Source organism: Passer domesticus, chromosome W (genome assembly GCF_036417665.1).
Source record: "Passer domesticus isolate bPasDom1 chromosome W, bPasDom1.hap1, whole genome shotgun sequence".
In the NCBI taxonomy this organism is placed as follows: Eukaryota; Metazoa; Chordata; class Aves; order Passeriformes; family Passeridae; genus Passer; species Passer domesticus.
In genome coordinates this window covers 11113461-11130519 of record NC_087511.1, presented here as the reverse complement: position 1 = coordinate 11130519, position 17059 = coordinate 11113461, and positions in this window count along the sequence as shown.

The following is a 17059-nucleotide window of genomic DNA, read 5'->3' as shown; positions in this document are numbered from 1 at the left end:
GTCTTTATAATACACAAAGAATCTGGATCAAGTTTAAGAGTTCCTATATATGAGGATTTGAGAAAAACAAAACTGAAGAAACAATATATGTTAAACAAAATTTTGAAACTACAATCAGAATTAAAAGTAATATCTAATCAGACCGCATTGGCTCTTAATCATATTAATGACCAACTCAACCAAACCAAAACAGTAGTTTATCAAATCAAATTAATTGTGGCAGTCATTAGAAATACTTTAAACGAAATAAAAGAACTAGCATATTTACAAAATCAAAAGACTCCTACACTTGATTCCAGTTGGTGGGATAATCTATGGATTTTCAAAAAAAGTTGGAAAACTATAACCTTCACTGTGGGTACACTTGTTAGTCTGTTCTTATTTCCATGTTTAACAAAAATAGTGACATCTGCTGTACAGAATAACCTAAGAATCTCTAAAGAAATTAACCTGAAAAAACCAAAAAAGGTAATGAAGCTTAGTAAATATGATCACCCAAGTGCTGAGGAAATGTATGATCAATACAAAAAATATAGGAAATTCTATGTTAATGAGCCAAAAATTATAAGTTGATGCAAGCTTAAGCTTGATCAAAGAAAAATAGGGGGGAACTGTTATGAATAGAAAGTTGTATTTTTTTTAAGTTTCAGAGTTAAAAAAAACCAAGCCAGACCGAGTCAGCCTCCTTTAGTTTCACTGCCGAAGGAAAGCTTTTCAAATACCTGTTAATGGCAGGTGATTAACTGATTGTTTCCCTGATGCTGGCTGCATACCAAGAAGATACCAAGAGAAACCCTCCAGGGTAAAGAGATGAACAGTGACACCAGAGACAACATGCAAATGAGAAACGCAGTGCACCCTGGATTGTTACAGTTTTACAGTTTTTATAAGAAAAACCCCTAAAATCACGAGCCATAAGTGACTTAGAGTGACGTCTGAAGATGGGAGCATTGTCCCGTACCTGCTTGAATCTTTTTGTTTCTCGCCCTGACCTGAAAAGAAACTGATTAAAGAGACCCCCCGGGTTTCTAAACCAACAAACTAAGGACTCAACGACTCTCCCGTGAGGACAGAGTCCCCAGTTCTGTCTGCAGAGCAGCGGACAAAACTGCATCATCCTCCTGCTTCGTGCCACGCCTGGGAGCAGTGGCGGCGAGGGCGCAACCCGTCGATTTCTTCCCACCTGAGCTGATTCTTCTTAATAAAGGCATTAAAAAGGAGAAAGATCTCCTGCCCATTTATTTCATCGACAGCCACCACCAAAACGGCCAGCGTATCACCCCCGGGAAGTGATACGGGTGAACGTGAAGAATGGACCAACTGGTACCAAGACTCCCCCGTCCACACTTACTGCTTGCAAGGTAGCAGTTTTTATATAGTTTATTTGGCCTGCGGCAGAAAGTCTTTGTTTCCTTCTGAGTTCTTCATATTCAAGGTGGTTTCTTTCCCTGGACGAAGCTTCGTCCGGGGGTGGAATGGTCTATTTCTCTGGTTCCCGGAATCTGGCATTCAGATTCAAAATGTTGATGGTTTTGATCTCCACAGATAGGCATCTTGTCTGGGCCATCAGCACCTTGGTGTCTTTGGGCGTAGGTGCTCGTCCCTGGTGCAGCTAGAGTTCTTTTCGGAAGCAAATACTGAGATGTCCATCTGCTGTGGCTTTGTGATCTCGTCATCCTGTTTAACCTTAAGGGAACGAAGATTCCCCCCCCCCCCCTTTTTTTTTTTCTCCCTAGTTTACATATATATTTTTATATACTATTTTTTTCTCCACGAATTACTATTTATATTCCTAACAATTCCCTCCCCTTCTTTATAAACTAATTAATTCGTGGAGCTTTCTAAGAATAAAACTATGTGCTTTATTATTAGTTAGACCTTCTTGACTCTCAGTATACTTTTAATTGATTTTTGTCTTACTTTAGTCGTCCAGTGGTATTCTCAGGTATTCTTTGATATCTGACTTATTACTTTCAATCTGCTCTTCAAATTGTGTTAATACCTTTGCTGCCCTTTTACGTGAGGAGTCTTCCTCCAGTTTCATGATTTTTGAAACCGGGTTGCCTTTTACTGCCAATTCGGGATCCATGGGCATAGCCGCAATCTGCATCCCCTGTACAACTGAGTGTATTAGCCGGATGAAGCAGGGAATTAAACATGGCAGGAAGATAACTCCAGCTACTGAACACAAAATGAAAAATATTAGTTTCTTCCACTAAGCTCCGTCAAACAGATTGTCTTACCAGGAAGTGTTCAATATTGAATTCTACTTCTGGATGGGAACATGTGCAACCCTTTTTATTTCAGCAGCGAGACTCCGGATTGTTTCCCCGTAATCGTCAATTTCAATGCAGCATTCTGACTCATTGAACTTTCTACATACACTCTCTTTTTCGGCTAATCTCCACCACTGCTTGGAGTCTGATCAGTCTGTTTAAAAGGTAAATTGGGGTGCGGTAACCCTAGCTACTATCCTGAGCCTAGATAGCGGGCTCATAATATTTAATAATGCGTTTTTATTTCTGATTCTTGCCTCTTTAATTTTGGAGCGACTTGTTTGATTTTACTTTCAGGGTCTACTCTTTTATTCAGGGAAAAACAAAAGGTTTTATTATATTTGAGGTAAGCTCGGTTGTCAGGGTAAACTGATGATAACTGGTTCTCTTCTTAAAGGGATTTTATTTTCATTTTAGATTTTTTTACTTCTTTAATATGTTTTCCCTTCATTGTATACATCTTCAACTACTTATTCACTTGGTAATAACTTACAAAAATTGATTCCATTCTCTATTCTCCCTCTTCTCAGTCCACACAGTACAATTACACTTTATCTCATACAGCAATCTTTAACAAGTTCAATACTGCGCTTGTGTTTTAAGTGGGTTGACTTACCCATTCTGGACGCTGCCCCTTGCGAGATGCAGATTTCCTGCCCCTCTCTTATATAAGCTCCGTATCAAGTGCTATTTACTTAACTGCTGAAATTTTGGGCTCTAAACTGAATCTTTCTCCTCGGTCTGTTTTTGGTTTTTTTTGTTTTGTTTTGTTTTGGTTTTTTTTGTTTTTTAAAAGTACAATATTGAGTTTGCTTCGATTACTCGCAGTTCTGTGAGGAGCGTTAAGCATAGGTTAGTCACACATACTTTAGTGGCTAAAACAATTCTCATACAGACTTCTGGGTTTCACCCCCTCCCCTTTTTCTTCCTAGATTTTCTAAGGGTGTGAACTACCCCAAAGGCGTAGTTTTTGTCTGTGTACCAAATAGGTTAGGTGAGTCTACAAATTTCTGGGGCGGGGGGGGGGTCCACTGGAGTTGCTGCTTACAATTTGTCTCCAGATCTTCCTGTTGAAAGGCAGAATAATTTCAGTGTTTCTCTGTCAGAGGGTAAGTCCAAAAAGCATCTTTCAGATCAATTACACTACATAAACACCTTTTATTGTTATTCTTTCTTGTAAGATCTAGGATAACAGATTTGTTGTGCGCACATTTACTTTTATACTTTAGATTCTTTCTTACCTAGTAAGTTTTCTTTCATTGCATATATGTTGAATTTATTATTATAACATAGGTTATTAACTTGGAGATACGCTTCTAAATACTGACTCTACATTTTATTTATCCTATATTTCTTTATTACATTGATTGCACACAGGAATAAAGGTTTCCCCACATTTTGTTTGTATAATTTGTAGGTGTGAGCCTCTGACTGCCGGTCTTTAGATATTGCTTTTTGGTATACTGTATGTTATCTTTTTCACTTATGTTACAGATTTCATACTGCGTGCTGTTTATACAGTATTTTTGTTTTTGTTTTTCCCTAGTAGCAGCTTCTTGGGCTGGGGGTGCTGATATTTCTGCCCTTTTAATGCCGGGCAGAACTCAAGCCCATTATAGTTACCTACAGGTGTATTCCTCTGCCTTTGCCACGCCCACTGGGTTGCTGCCAGTGGCGGGATAGTTATCTTCACGGCAGCAAGAATGTCTTTCCAGGGTTTCAGGTCTGGACTGAGCTGTATATCGTTTTTTAAAGGTACTCCAGCACCCCCCCCCCTTTAATAATTTTGACTATATCAGCCTTGCAGGTTATGTCATTTGACTTCTGGTATTCAATAGTTAACATTTGAACCTTTTGAGTTTAATCTTTTTCTTTATTTCTTCTTGAAACAAGTGATACTAATTCAGGAAATCTAATTATTATTAGGCTTAATTCAGTAGCAAGCTTTAAGATACGGCTAGTCAGATATTACTCATCTTTTATACATTTATTTTCTTTTAGCCAATTTCCAGGCAAATCGTTTTTGACACTCTTTGACTGTATTTTCCCACAGTTTTTCAGGTATTTCCCATGTAACAGGAACTAATAATTTTTATCCACAAAATAAAGTTATTATTTCTGCTGTTGCATGTTCTATCTGGATAGGGGACCTACTTGTCCCCCGACACTCCCAGCAATACGAACATCTTTTGTGTGAACTGCAATACCAATTTCTTCCACAATTTAAACATTTACATTTTTCCTAACTAGCATGCCCAGTTTGGATGGGTCAAGGAGGGTATATTATGAGGCACTGATTTAGATTGTAACTCTCCTTCTTCTTTGTATAAATCACAGGCTAAGGCAAAAATACTAGAATTTCCTGTTCAAAATAGTCCAGACCCCCCTGTTTGTGATGGCACAGTCTCTTGCCAAGGTGGATACCGAAGGCATTTTAAAGTCTGTCCAGGCGGTACTTGAAACCACTGATATAAGCTTGGTCTCACTTCCCAGTCAGGTGTGATTCTGCATGTGTTTTCCTAATTCATTATTACTCTTTTACCACTTAGTTCAGTTGTCCTCGACTACTTCTCAGGTTGTTTTACGGTTCTTCTTGATTGAAGAGGATCCAATCTTTTATTTCTTGTTTTGGCTTAGTTATATTTATAAGTGTTGCCTGGAAATGATCTTAAAAAGATAGACTAAAGATATGTAGAAGGATTATTATTTCTATTTAAAGTTTTTAGTCTTAACCTGCTTTTTCTTTGTCTCATAGGTACCATGTTCAAAAAAAAATGTATCTCTAACTTTTATTTTACAGGGTGATGACCCCAGGCTTAAATCATATATTGTACTCTATTTCTTGAACTTGAGGAAGTTTCATCTGTACACTTGCATACAAGCTCTTTTGGCTTATAATTTTTCTTGCAATAGGTAACCTAAATTTCATGACAATTTTTTTACAGATCAATAATATTTTCAACTAGTTACTTATGCAATTTATATTTTATCTTACTTTAAATTTTCTTCTAATATTCTTTGCAACTTGAATCTAATTTTGCATTTCATAATATTCTCTTAATAAGTTTGAATATTACAATCTGAATATTTCACCATTTTTCTCAAACATGCATTTAAATTTTATTAATTTTACATGATGTAGCTTTCCTTCTTACACACTGAAGGTGGTGTTAAATTTTCTTCTCTTGCTTAAGTATAATTAATTTTCCAATATACTACCAGCTTATTCCCAAAACACTGACCGTACTAAACACAGCACAACTTTAACAATTAGAGACAGATGGAGACTGGTTCAACACACATTAGTTATAGGCTTCAATACACTTTGGATTTTAAACATATTTCTATGAAGCTTTTTATCTAACATTATACAATGACTTTAAATGTTTCTTACTTTTAGTAACTTTTATTTTCAATGTTAATTGCTTAATTCTTTTTGTAAACCACTAGAATTCAAACTAAACTTTTTAATACCTCAGAGCTATTTAAAATGTCTCTAAAAAGCTTTTAACACTCACACCTTTTCAAGATTTAAAAAAAAAACCTTCAGAGGGAAAAAAAAAAACTCCTAAAAACTTTCAGGAATCTCACAGGGTCTCTCTCTTTTTCTAAACTCCACCAAAACTGTATACTATTCCCAGATGCATGCACTCAGCTGGAAATACATTCTCCATAAACCATCATTTTATACCTTTTATTTCCATTTACCTTTTCCAGAGAAGTTTCTTAATTTCAAACAAAAAACTATAACTTTCATGATTCTAAACCATTCAGATATATTTTTTTTTAAAGCTTCTTTTATGTTTTTTTTTCCACAAACTTAAAGAAAACTCTTTAAAAATTAACTTTTTGGCAGATTTATACATTTTTTAATTACCTCCTTTTGTTATTCTTAATTTACCTACAGTTTATGAGACTATAATTACACAAAACTTGGGTTTTCTGGTGTCTGTTCCCTTAATGTCTTAAAAGGATTTAATTTTTTTTTCTTTCTATTATACACTCCTTTAATTCTTACACTGCTTACAACATTGGCTTGCATGCTTTGCTTATAGCATATTAAACACTCCTGCAGTTATTAGATCTTTCGAGGCAGAACCATAACTTCTGCCACCTGGTCTAGATTTTAACTTATTATTCACATTACTAATCCGTACATTCACCAGTCTGATCTTACAAAAATTTACGGATTTTAAACTGCAGGGAGAGGAAAGGGAGAGAGAGAAACAAATCATTGGCATTTCTTTTAGTATGATTTTTCTATCTTTACCTCTCTCTCTTTAAAAGAAAACAAAAATTGTCCTGGGTTTGAGGACTTAGATGGCTTTTTCTTACAAATTATAATTTTATTTTACATCTGTACTTTTTGATTATAGCATTTCTGCAATTTTAAGAGGTAGCTGCAGCTACTACTGCACCACAAAAAGCTTTTGTAATGTAAAAGCAGCAACTTAACAGTTTTAAAAGAGCACTTGAACACTTTTAAGCTTTTTATCGGTTAGCTCTATTTTAGCTGAAATGTTCTGTTAATCTTAAAACTCTGCTTCAGTTGTTTTAAAACAACTTTTTAACTGCAGTTTTAGTCCGCGCGTTTCTGGGCTGGTTCGCCGAGCCTTCGGGCACTTGTACATTTCTCTGGCCCGAGATTTCTGCCTCCTCCTCCCGCTGTGCCGCTCGCCGGCCCTGGCCTGCCCGTGCCGCTTGTTCGCTTGAGGCAAACAACCAAGAGAAAAAAAAAACAAAACAAAAAAACCAAAACCCCGCAGCTTTTTACTTCTCAGGCGGGGGGGGGGGGGGGGGGGGGGGGGGCTACCGTGCTCTGATTCTAGCCCGCTCTGTAGGATGCGCCGCTTGTTCTTACACTCTCCTTTTTCTTTAACTTCATGTTCTACTCTCCTCCTTAGGCCTATTTACTTGCAGAACTGCTTTTTATTATTTTTCTTTTTACTGGTATACAAATAAAGCAAAACAGCAGAAAAAAAACTTTTTGCCAACTTATTGATTACGCAGAGAACCGAACCACGGATTTTTCAGTTAGCAATTTTGTGAGCTCTCGTACCTTTTTCCTGGATCCAGCGAGGTTCTTCGTTCCTCTTGATCCAGCTAGTGGTCCAAGAGACCCCCAACGTGGGGCTCTTGTATGTGTGTGTCTCCGAAGAAACTCTCTTCACCTCCCTTTTTTCTCCCGGGGCTTCAAGTGTGTGTGTTGCTCGGGTTTTCACTCGCTTCTCCTTCGACCGACCGTTTTCCTCGCGGGAGGACGGAACTGCGATCTCAGGGTCCACACTCGCTTCGTGAAAATTCTACGTCTCATACACACACACATACACACACACCGGACTACTCTCCTACCCAACTCCGCGATACTTACGGCTTCTTTTCTCGCGTGGAGTCTTCGTGCACGTAGATTTAACAGGTAAAAATAGCTGGCTTCCACGGAGAGCTGTCTCTGCTTTCGAGAGCTCTGGGCCCGTCCCACCGTTTGGTTGTGGCAAAAATTTCTGGCTACAAAAAGTTCGTTTTTATCTGGTTGGTTCCGATTGGTTTTCCCAATCTTCTCCGGCCGCTGAAAATCAGCGGGGCGTCGCCCGGACTTTGAAAGGGGAACCCTGGAATCCTTACCAGATCACGTCGGGGTCACCATATTGTTATAAATAAAAAATGTGAATTAGCCAATTTTAATAAAAATATGAAAAATAGAATTTATTCCGTGACTATAAAAACAGTCTCGACAGCCACCACCAAAACGGCCAGCGTATCACCCCCGGGAAGTGATACGGGTGAACGTGAAGAATGGACCAACTGGTACCAAGACTCCCCCGTCCACACTTACTGCTTGCAAGGTAGCAGTTTTTATATAGTTTATTTGGCCTGCGGCAGAAAGTCTTTGTTTCCTTCTGAGTTCTTCATATTCAAGGTGGTTTCTTTCCCTGGACGAAGCTTCATCCGGGGGTGGAATGGTCTATTTCTCTGGTTCCCGGAATCTGGCATTCAGATTCAAAATGTTGATGGTTTTGATCTCCACAGATAGGCATCTTGTCTGGGCCATCAGCACCTTGGTGTCTTTGGGCGTAGGTGCTCGTCCCTGGTGCAGCTAGAGTTCTTTTCGGAAGCAAATACTGAGATGTCCATCTGCTGTGGCTTTGTGATCTCGTCATCCTGTTTAACCTAAAGGGAACGAAGATTCCCCCCCCCCCCCCCTTTTTTTTTTCTCCCTAGTTTACATATATATTTTTATATACTATTTTTTTCTCCATGAATTACTATTTATATTCCTAACAACTTGTATGATGATATTAGCGCTATTATGAGTTCGGTTTAATGCCGAAGAGCGGGACATTATAAGGGTGGCTGCAATAAAAGATTGGGAACGCAGAAACCCACAAGGGGGGAGTGGGGAGGTCAAATGGCCCAGCCAAAGGCCATCCTGGAATGCTCAGGTAGAAGATCAACAGAAAATTATAGTGCTAAGAAATATGGTTATTCAAGGTATTCGGGGAGCGGTGCCAATGGGCAGAACTTGGGGAAGGCTTTGGGGGAATGCCAGGGGAAGGATGAAACTCCTACAAAATGGTTAGAGAGACTAAGAAGGAGTCTCCAAATGTATTCGGGTACAGACCCAGACTCTCTGGTAGGAGCCATACTGTTAAAAACGCAATTTGTGGCCAAATCTTGGGAGGATATATGGAAAAAGTTAGAAAAATTGGAGAATTGGCAGGAGAGGACATTGCAAGAGTTGTTGCGGGAGGCTCAAAAGGTTTATATGCGGAGGGAGGATGAAAAGCAAAAGATACAAGCCAAGGTTCTGGTGGCAGCGGTAAGAGAAGCCCAGAAACAAGAACAGAATACTACTGCCGGAAAAGCGGCGCATGCGCAAAAACCCTTGGGGAAACCCACGTATCTGCTGAGGAAACCTGCACCCCGTCAGAGGGAAGCTCCGGAGTGCTACTATTGCAAACAAAGAGGTCACTTTAAAAGGGAATTCAAGAAAAGAATGAAAGATGAGAAAATGTTTCAGGAAGATTAGAGGTGTCAGGGGCTTTTTAATATGGGGTCTGTAACACCAAAGGAGCCCTTGATAAAACTTAAAATTGGACCCCATGAACAGGAGATAATGTTTCTGGTCGACTCAGGAGCTGAAAGGAGCACCATTCAATATCTACCATGAGGATGCTCAAAAAGCAAGGATTCTATGATGGTAATCGGGGCAAAGGGGGAACCTTTTAAGGTACCAGTGATCAAAGATGTAGAAGTAGAATCTGAAAATAGAATATGCTTGGGGAAGCTGTTACTAGTGGAAGAGGCCGACTATAATTTATTGGGAAGAGATTTGATGGTGAACTTGGGCGTTAGCCTAATTGCTCAAGAATCACAGCTTGTGGTAAGTTTATATAAGCTGACCTCGGAAGATGAGGGAAAGATCAATCCCAAGGTGTGGCATACTGAAGGGGAGGCGGGGAGACTGGAAATGGAGCCCATACATATAGAAATTGAGAAACCTGAGGACCCTATTAGGGTAAAACAATATCCGATACCCCTGGAGGGATGGCGGGGATTAAAACCCATAATAGAGGACTTAATAAAGAAAGGTACGTTAGAACCGTGCATGTCAAGACATAATACTCCCATTCTTGTGGTCCGAAAACTGGGTGGGAGCTATCGTCTAGTACAAGACCTGAGGGCAGTTAATCAAAGGACTAAGACTCTGTTTCCTACGGTCCTTAATCCTTATACCCTTTTAAGTAACATATTGCTAGAAGATATATGGTATAGTGTAATTGATTTGAAAGATGCTTTTTGGACCTGCCCTCTGGCGGAGGAAAGCCAAAATTATTTTGCATTTCAATGGGAGGATCCTGAGACGAATCAAAACAATAACTCAGGTGGACCTCCCTGCCCCAGGGATTCGTAGACTCGCCAAACCTGTTTGACCATGCTCTCGAGCAACTCTTAAGTGAATTTATCCCAATAGAAGGGACCAAGTTACTACAATACGTGGACGATCTATTAATAGCAGGACCCGATGAATATGGGGTGAGATCAACCACCATTACCCTTCTAAACTTTTTAGGAAACAAAGGTCTGAAAGTCTCGAAATCCAAACTCCAATTCACGGAACCCGAGGTAAAGTATTTGGGACACTGGCTTGTAAAAGGAAATAAAAAGTTAGATCCTGATAGAATAGCTGGGATTATCTCCTTGCATTCTCCTCAGTCCAAATGAGAGGTAAGACAAATCCTGAGACTTTTGGGATTTTGTAGACAATGGATCGAGGGGTATAGCGAATAGGTAAAATTTTTATATGAAAAGCTAACTGCAGATAAACCCAAATGGAACGAGCAGGACGAGAAAAACTTTAGGGAATTAAAGGAGTCTCTCATAGTAGCTCCAGTATTAAGCTTGCCAGATGTAAAAAGACCTTTCCAACTGTTTGTAGATGTAAGTAATCATACTGGTTACGGGGTGCTAACGCAAAATTGGGCAGGGTCAAAGAAACCAGTGGGCTATGTGTCCAAGCTTCTGGACCCTGTCAGCAGGGGGTGGCCTACGTGCCTACAGGCTGTAGTAGCCACAGCTGTGTTAGTGGAGGAAGCCAAAAAAATTACCTTTGGGGCTCCTCTAGAAGTATACTCTCCACACAATGTCAGAAGCATTTTGCAGCAGAAGGTGGAAAAATGTCTCACTGATGCACGGCTTCTAAAATATGAGGCCATTTTAATCCATTCTCATGATTTAGAACTTAGGACCACAGCATCTCAGAATCCAGCCCAATTTCTATATGGAGAAACTCTGAGTGTGGCTGCCCACGATTGTGCTGAAATAGTTCAACTGCAGACCAAAATCAGACCCAATTTAGAAGAAGAAGAATTGGAGGAAGGGGAAAAGTGGTTTGTGGACGGATCAGCCAGGGTTATCGAAGGAAAACAAAAAACTGGATATGCAGCAATAAATGGAGTAACTGGGGAAACAGTAGAATCAGGTCCTTTAAATGCAGGATGGTCGGCACAGGCATGCGAATTATATGCAGTGCTGAGAGCCTTGTTAAGATTGAAAGGTAAGATAGGAACTATTTACACAGACTTGAAGTATGCCTACGGGGTTGTTCACACTTTTGGCAAGATCTGGGAAGAAAGGGGGTTAATCAACACAAAGGGAAGGGGGGCTGGTACACGAAGAATTAATAAAACAGATTCTGGCAGCTATCAGGGGGCCCAAAGCAATCGCTGTAGGTCACGTAAAAGGGCACCAAACCGGAGCACAATTTAGGACAAGGGGTAACAACTTGGCAGACCAAGAAGCCAAACACGCAGCGCTCTTACAGATAAGTACCCCAGAAATTTGGGAGGGGGAGGCACAGGAATTTCCTCCCCAATTCTCTAAAAAGGAAATTGAGGAGTATGAGAAGATCAGGGGAAAGTTGGATGGAGGTAAGTGGAAGCTGCCAGATGGAAGAGAATTGGTATCAAAAGAGTATACATGGAAAATCTTAAGGAGATTACACACGCCGACCCATTGCAGGGCTCAGGCTTTGGCAGAGCAGTTCCTAAAATTCTTTGGATGCAAAGGAATATATGAACTGGCAAAACAAGAGGTACAGGGATGCATGATATGCCAGAAAGTAAACCGAAGCCAAGCCAGGCAAACAGCACTGGGGAGCCGCCCCGTGGCATACCGGCCCTTTGAGAGAGTCCAGGTTGATTCCACAGACCTGCCAAAGGTAGGTAGGTACCGATGCCTGCTAGTAATAGTAGACAAACTGACACATTGGGTAGAGGCATTTCCAAGCTCCTCAGCTACTGCACACGTGGTATCCAAAATATTATTGGAAGAAGTAGTGCCTAGATATAGACTAGTAAAATATATTTATTCGGATCAAAGCACACACTTTACCTCCAGGGTAATAAAACAAATGGCCAAGGCTTTGGGAATCCGATGGGAATATCATACCCCTTGGCATCCCCAAAGCTCTGGTCAGGTTGAGCGGATGAATCAGACTCTAAAAGCACAACTGTCAAAGCTAATATTAGAAACTAAGATGTCCTGGGTCAAATGCCTTCCTTTGGCTCTACTAAATATCAGGACTCTACCCAACTCAGAAACAGGAATATCACCTTTTGAAATGGTATATGGAATGCCTTATGAGCATGGGATGCCGGTAAGGCACCCTAAAATTGAGGACGCACAAATAAGGCCATACCTTATAGCTATTAACAGAAACTTGCAGGAATTAAGAAAACAAGGGATTATAATGCAAGGGACTCCTTTAGGTTTTGCCATTCATCCAGTCCGACCCAGAGATCACGTCCTCATAAAGACGTGGAAAGACATACCATTATCTCCTCATTGGGAAGGACCCTTTCTTGTTCTCTTAACCATAAACACAGCAGTTCTTGGACTCGCGCCTCGGACAGAAGCACCAGAGTGGGAAGTAGTTTCTCCCCCTGGGGATTTGAAGCTTACACTGTGCCGACCACGCTAATGACCGAGATCGACCGGATAAAGTGTCAAGAGCCTGACTACCCATACCACCTATTTGCTATTTTCAAGTGCTTGTATTGTAAAGAGTCGTGGGTGGCGCACTGTGAAAGGGGAGTAAGACCCAGGGGTTTGTGTGAAGATTGTTTTAATCACGAAGTGCATTTGACTAACCTATTTTTGACGCTCCTCACAGAACTACGGGTGATTGAGGCAGACTCCCTAGTGTGGTTCAGACTTTTTCAAAACGGGGTAAGGGGAAAACTCCAATTTCGGGCCCAAATCTTAGCAGTTGAGTGCCAAAGACTAAACAAAGTACCCTGCAGTGCCTGGCCAGTGAGACTCAATCGGTGGGGAGTGTTTAAGCGAAGGTACGTGGCTTGGGCTAGCTATGACCTCCGGGAAACTACTTCCTGCTGCCAAGAAGATGGTTTTCCCCGCCAGTGGTGGCAACCCAGTGGGCGAGAGTGGAGGCAGAGGAATGCTAGTAGGAGTGATTCTAGTGAGCTTGAGTCTAGTCATGTGCCTCAAGACTAGTGCTCATGCCGAAAGCCAAGTTAATTTGGATCGGCGGGACCCCAGCTATCACGGCAGCTCCCTACCGGGCTGTGCCCAGCAGGGTGCCGGAGCCGGGATAACTCAGCGGGAGCTCAGGCCACCTAAGCAAGCTATAGTGATTTTCAGCTCTTAGTGATTATCAGCTCTTAGTGATTATCAGCTTTCTAGCTTGCTAGGTGCCGCAGCAGCAGACGCAGGGAGAGAGAGGAGAAGGCCGTGTGGGGTTCCACAGGATTCTTTATTCTTCGAGTGTTCCGCGAAGGTTCCCAGTGACAGCTCTTCTGCCGAACCAGGCAGAATCAGGGGGTTTTATACCCTACAGGGGTTTTGAAAACTGTCCAATAGTAAGGGTCAGGGGAAAGTGACCTATGGGCTTACAGAGAGATAAGCAGGGTCCGGAGGAGGAAGAGAGGGACTGCTAGGGTCCAGTCATGCTGACTTGGCATTTCCTAGCTTTAGGCCTCTGACCGCCAAGGCCTTGCAGGCCCTAGGCCTGCTACACCCAGCTACACGTGTAGAGTCTGTACCCGAGGCCTTGAGGGAGAGCAGAATGAAGCGAAGGCTTCGACCAACCTAACCTCAAGGGACTGCACCAATGGCACAGTAAGCAGGTACTGTTTTTTCAATGGCACTTGATATAGATCTTGTGTGAAAGAAGGGAAAGAAGTCTGCATCCCACAGAGGATAGTATCCAGAAAGGGTAAGTCAAACCATTTTAAACAAAAGCGCAGTGTTGAATCTATCAAAATTCCTGTATGTGACAAGTGTAACCGCACTGTTTGGACTGGGGGAAAAATGGAATCAGTTTTTGTGGGGTACTATCAAGTGAATAAGCTATGCTACGATAATGAGCAATTAGGAATGTGTGCCATGGGAGAAAAAACCTATTGGGTAGGCAAAAATGTGAAGTACGAGAATAAGCTCCCTGTGAGAAGGGAACCTGTTATCATCGATTTACTTGAGGACCATGATGACCGAACCTGCCTACAGTATGACAAAACCTTTTGTTTCTCCAGGAACAGAGAAGGAGTATTCCCAGAGAGTAAGATCCAGCAAGTTGCTCAGGAATTAAAAAGACAGGAATCAGAAATGAGAAAACGCAGAATAGAACAGGAAAGATTGAAAACCCTGAGCGAACAATATGATCAATTGGAAAAACAATACAGTGATTTTGGTCTGCCCACATCAGACAGGAACTTGTTTATAGATCTTATGCAGGAAATAGCCACAGAATTAGGATTATCAAATTGTTGGATATGTGGGGGACTAAAATCTGCTGAAAAATGGCCTTGGAAAGGGGAAGGGTTAACCCCAGAACAACTACTAAAATGGGACAGTACCAAAATTTCCAAAATAATACAACAACCCGAGGGATGGGTCCTGGACAAACAAGTGATTGGAACAATTTGTATAAGCCGAGAAGGGAAAGAATATACTGAAATTGTAGGTTATACACCATGTATTTCCACATTGGCATTGAACTCAGATGATAAAAGCCAAAGTTGGCAGCCAGAATCTCCCTCAGGGTACTGGAGCCAAGGAAAGAATGACAAATGCGAATGGAGCGAGAAAATTGGGCTATGCTGGAATAAAATGTCTGGGGCTAACCCTTTTCAATCCATAGAGGAATTAAGAGAATTCTAGAATAGGCCAAGAAATATAAGGAATTGGAAAGCACCCAATGGAATATACTGGATTTGTGGAAAGAAGGCATACAGTGAGCTGCCTTGGAATTGGAAGGGATCATGCACCCTAGGACTAATCAGGCCACTTTTCTTCACCTTGCCTCCGTCAGAAAGCAGTTCATTGGGGGCTCCCTTGTATGAGACCCTGGACTGTCAAAAGAGGGAGGTAAGAAAGAAATTCCCTGTCTTTGGAGGTAGCCAAAAATGGGCAGAGGACGAATGGCCCGCAGAACGCATCATAGAATATTATGGGCCAGCCACTTGGGCTCAGGATGGTAGCTGGGGTTACCGTACCCCAATATATCTCCTGAACCACCTGATCAGACTCCAGGCAGTGGTAGAAATTGTGTCTAACCACACCACAGATGCCCTCGAGTTGCTATCAAAACAACACTCTCAGATGAGGGCATTTGTTTATGAGAATAGGATAGCCCTGGACTACCTATTAGCAGAGGAGGGGGGAGTCTGTGGAAAGTTTAACGAGTCCGAGTGTTGTATTGAAATTGATGACTACAGAGAGACCATCCGAGGCCTAGCAGCTGAAATAAAAAGGGTAGCCCATGTGCCCATCCAGAAATGGAATTCAATCTTAAATGCTTCCTGGTGGGACAATTTGTTTAATGGGGCTTGGTGGAAAAAGTTAATCTTTTTCATACTCTGTTCCATAGCTGGAGTCATCTTCCTCCCTTGCCTGATCCCTTGCTTTATCCGTTTGATACATTCAGTAGTACAAGGCATGCAAATTGCAGCCATGCCGGTAGATCCAGGGTGTGCAACAGGGAAAACAAGTTTGGTTCCAAAAATTATGAAATTGGAAGAAGATGATCCGCATAAGTGGGCAGCAAATGCCCTGGCACAATTTGAGAAACAAATAGAAGGTAACGGATCAGAACTTAGAAATTATCAGGAAATACCTCAAGATGATTAAAGGGGAGAAGGGCTATTGAAGAAATCACAATCAAGTATATAGGTTCACTGGGTGTACAAATATAATGAAAAAGGGGCTAAAAATAAAACACTTGGGTAGATTTTTAGAAAGACTACACGAATTAATATGTTTATGAAAAAGGGGAGGGAATTGTTAATGATATAGTTAGTAATTCACGTAGATAAAATATATATATAGACTTCTATAAAATATATAAACCAAACCAGCTGTACATAGGGAGAAGGGGGGGTAGGAATTTCATTCTCAGGATGGCAAAACCGCGGCAGACTGGCAAGGAGATACCAGGACATTTACATACTAAGGAAACCTCGGCGCAAGTAGTTTTTCTCTAATAAACAGGTGGATTTATCCAGGCTCCGATTTCCTGCAGCAGCAATGCTCACCAGCTTGCACACACACCCACACCCACCCACCCACCCACCCAATCTTTGGTTCTCAGGGTCTCCCTGATGCTCCAGGCTTGTCTACACTGGCAAGACCTGGGTGTCTGCCACTCTAGGCTGTGAAGATGTGCCAGTGGCATGGGCTTTCCTTAGAAAAAGAGAAAATGCTCTGGTTTTGTGTTGGCAAGTGAAAGGCACAAGCAGCAGCTGTCACTGATCTGGTTATTGCTGTCACCAATGGGGGACACTGCCACATTCACACCGTGGGCTGCACAGTAGGATGGAAGAGGGTGACTTTGTGAGAAAGGTGACAAACAGGACTGGCAACTACCAAAAAAGGCAAAAGGCGTCTCCTTTTGGTTAAGGTAGAGCAGGTCTAGGGAGGAAGAATATCCTCTGCAGTTACCCACCCAATAGCACAGGGACAGTGACTAGAGGAAGGCAACACCACATCAGGACTTGCCATCAGCATTCCCCAAAACCTTCTCGGTTTAGCAAAAGCTTCTTGGCCACAGCCGCCTGCTCCTCCTGTACCCAGCTGGGTCCTCAGCTGTGCTAGGCTGTCCAGCCCTTGGGATCATGAAAAAGTACAGTTCTCCCAGAGAAAAGGTACAAAAGGACTGGCCATGCCGAGGATGCCTCCCCCTTTCCAGGGCAGGCAGCCTCTCTTTGCTTTAACAGTTATAAAAGGACTCTCAATCTATGTAATCCATTAGATACAAATTATAGCAA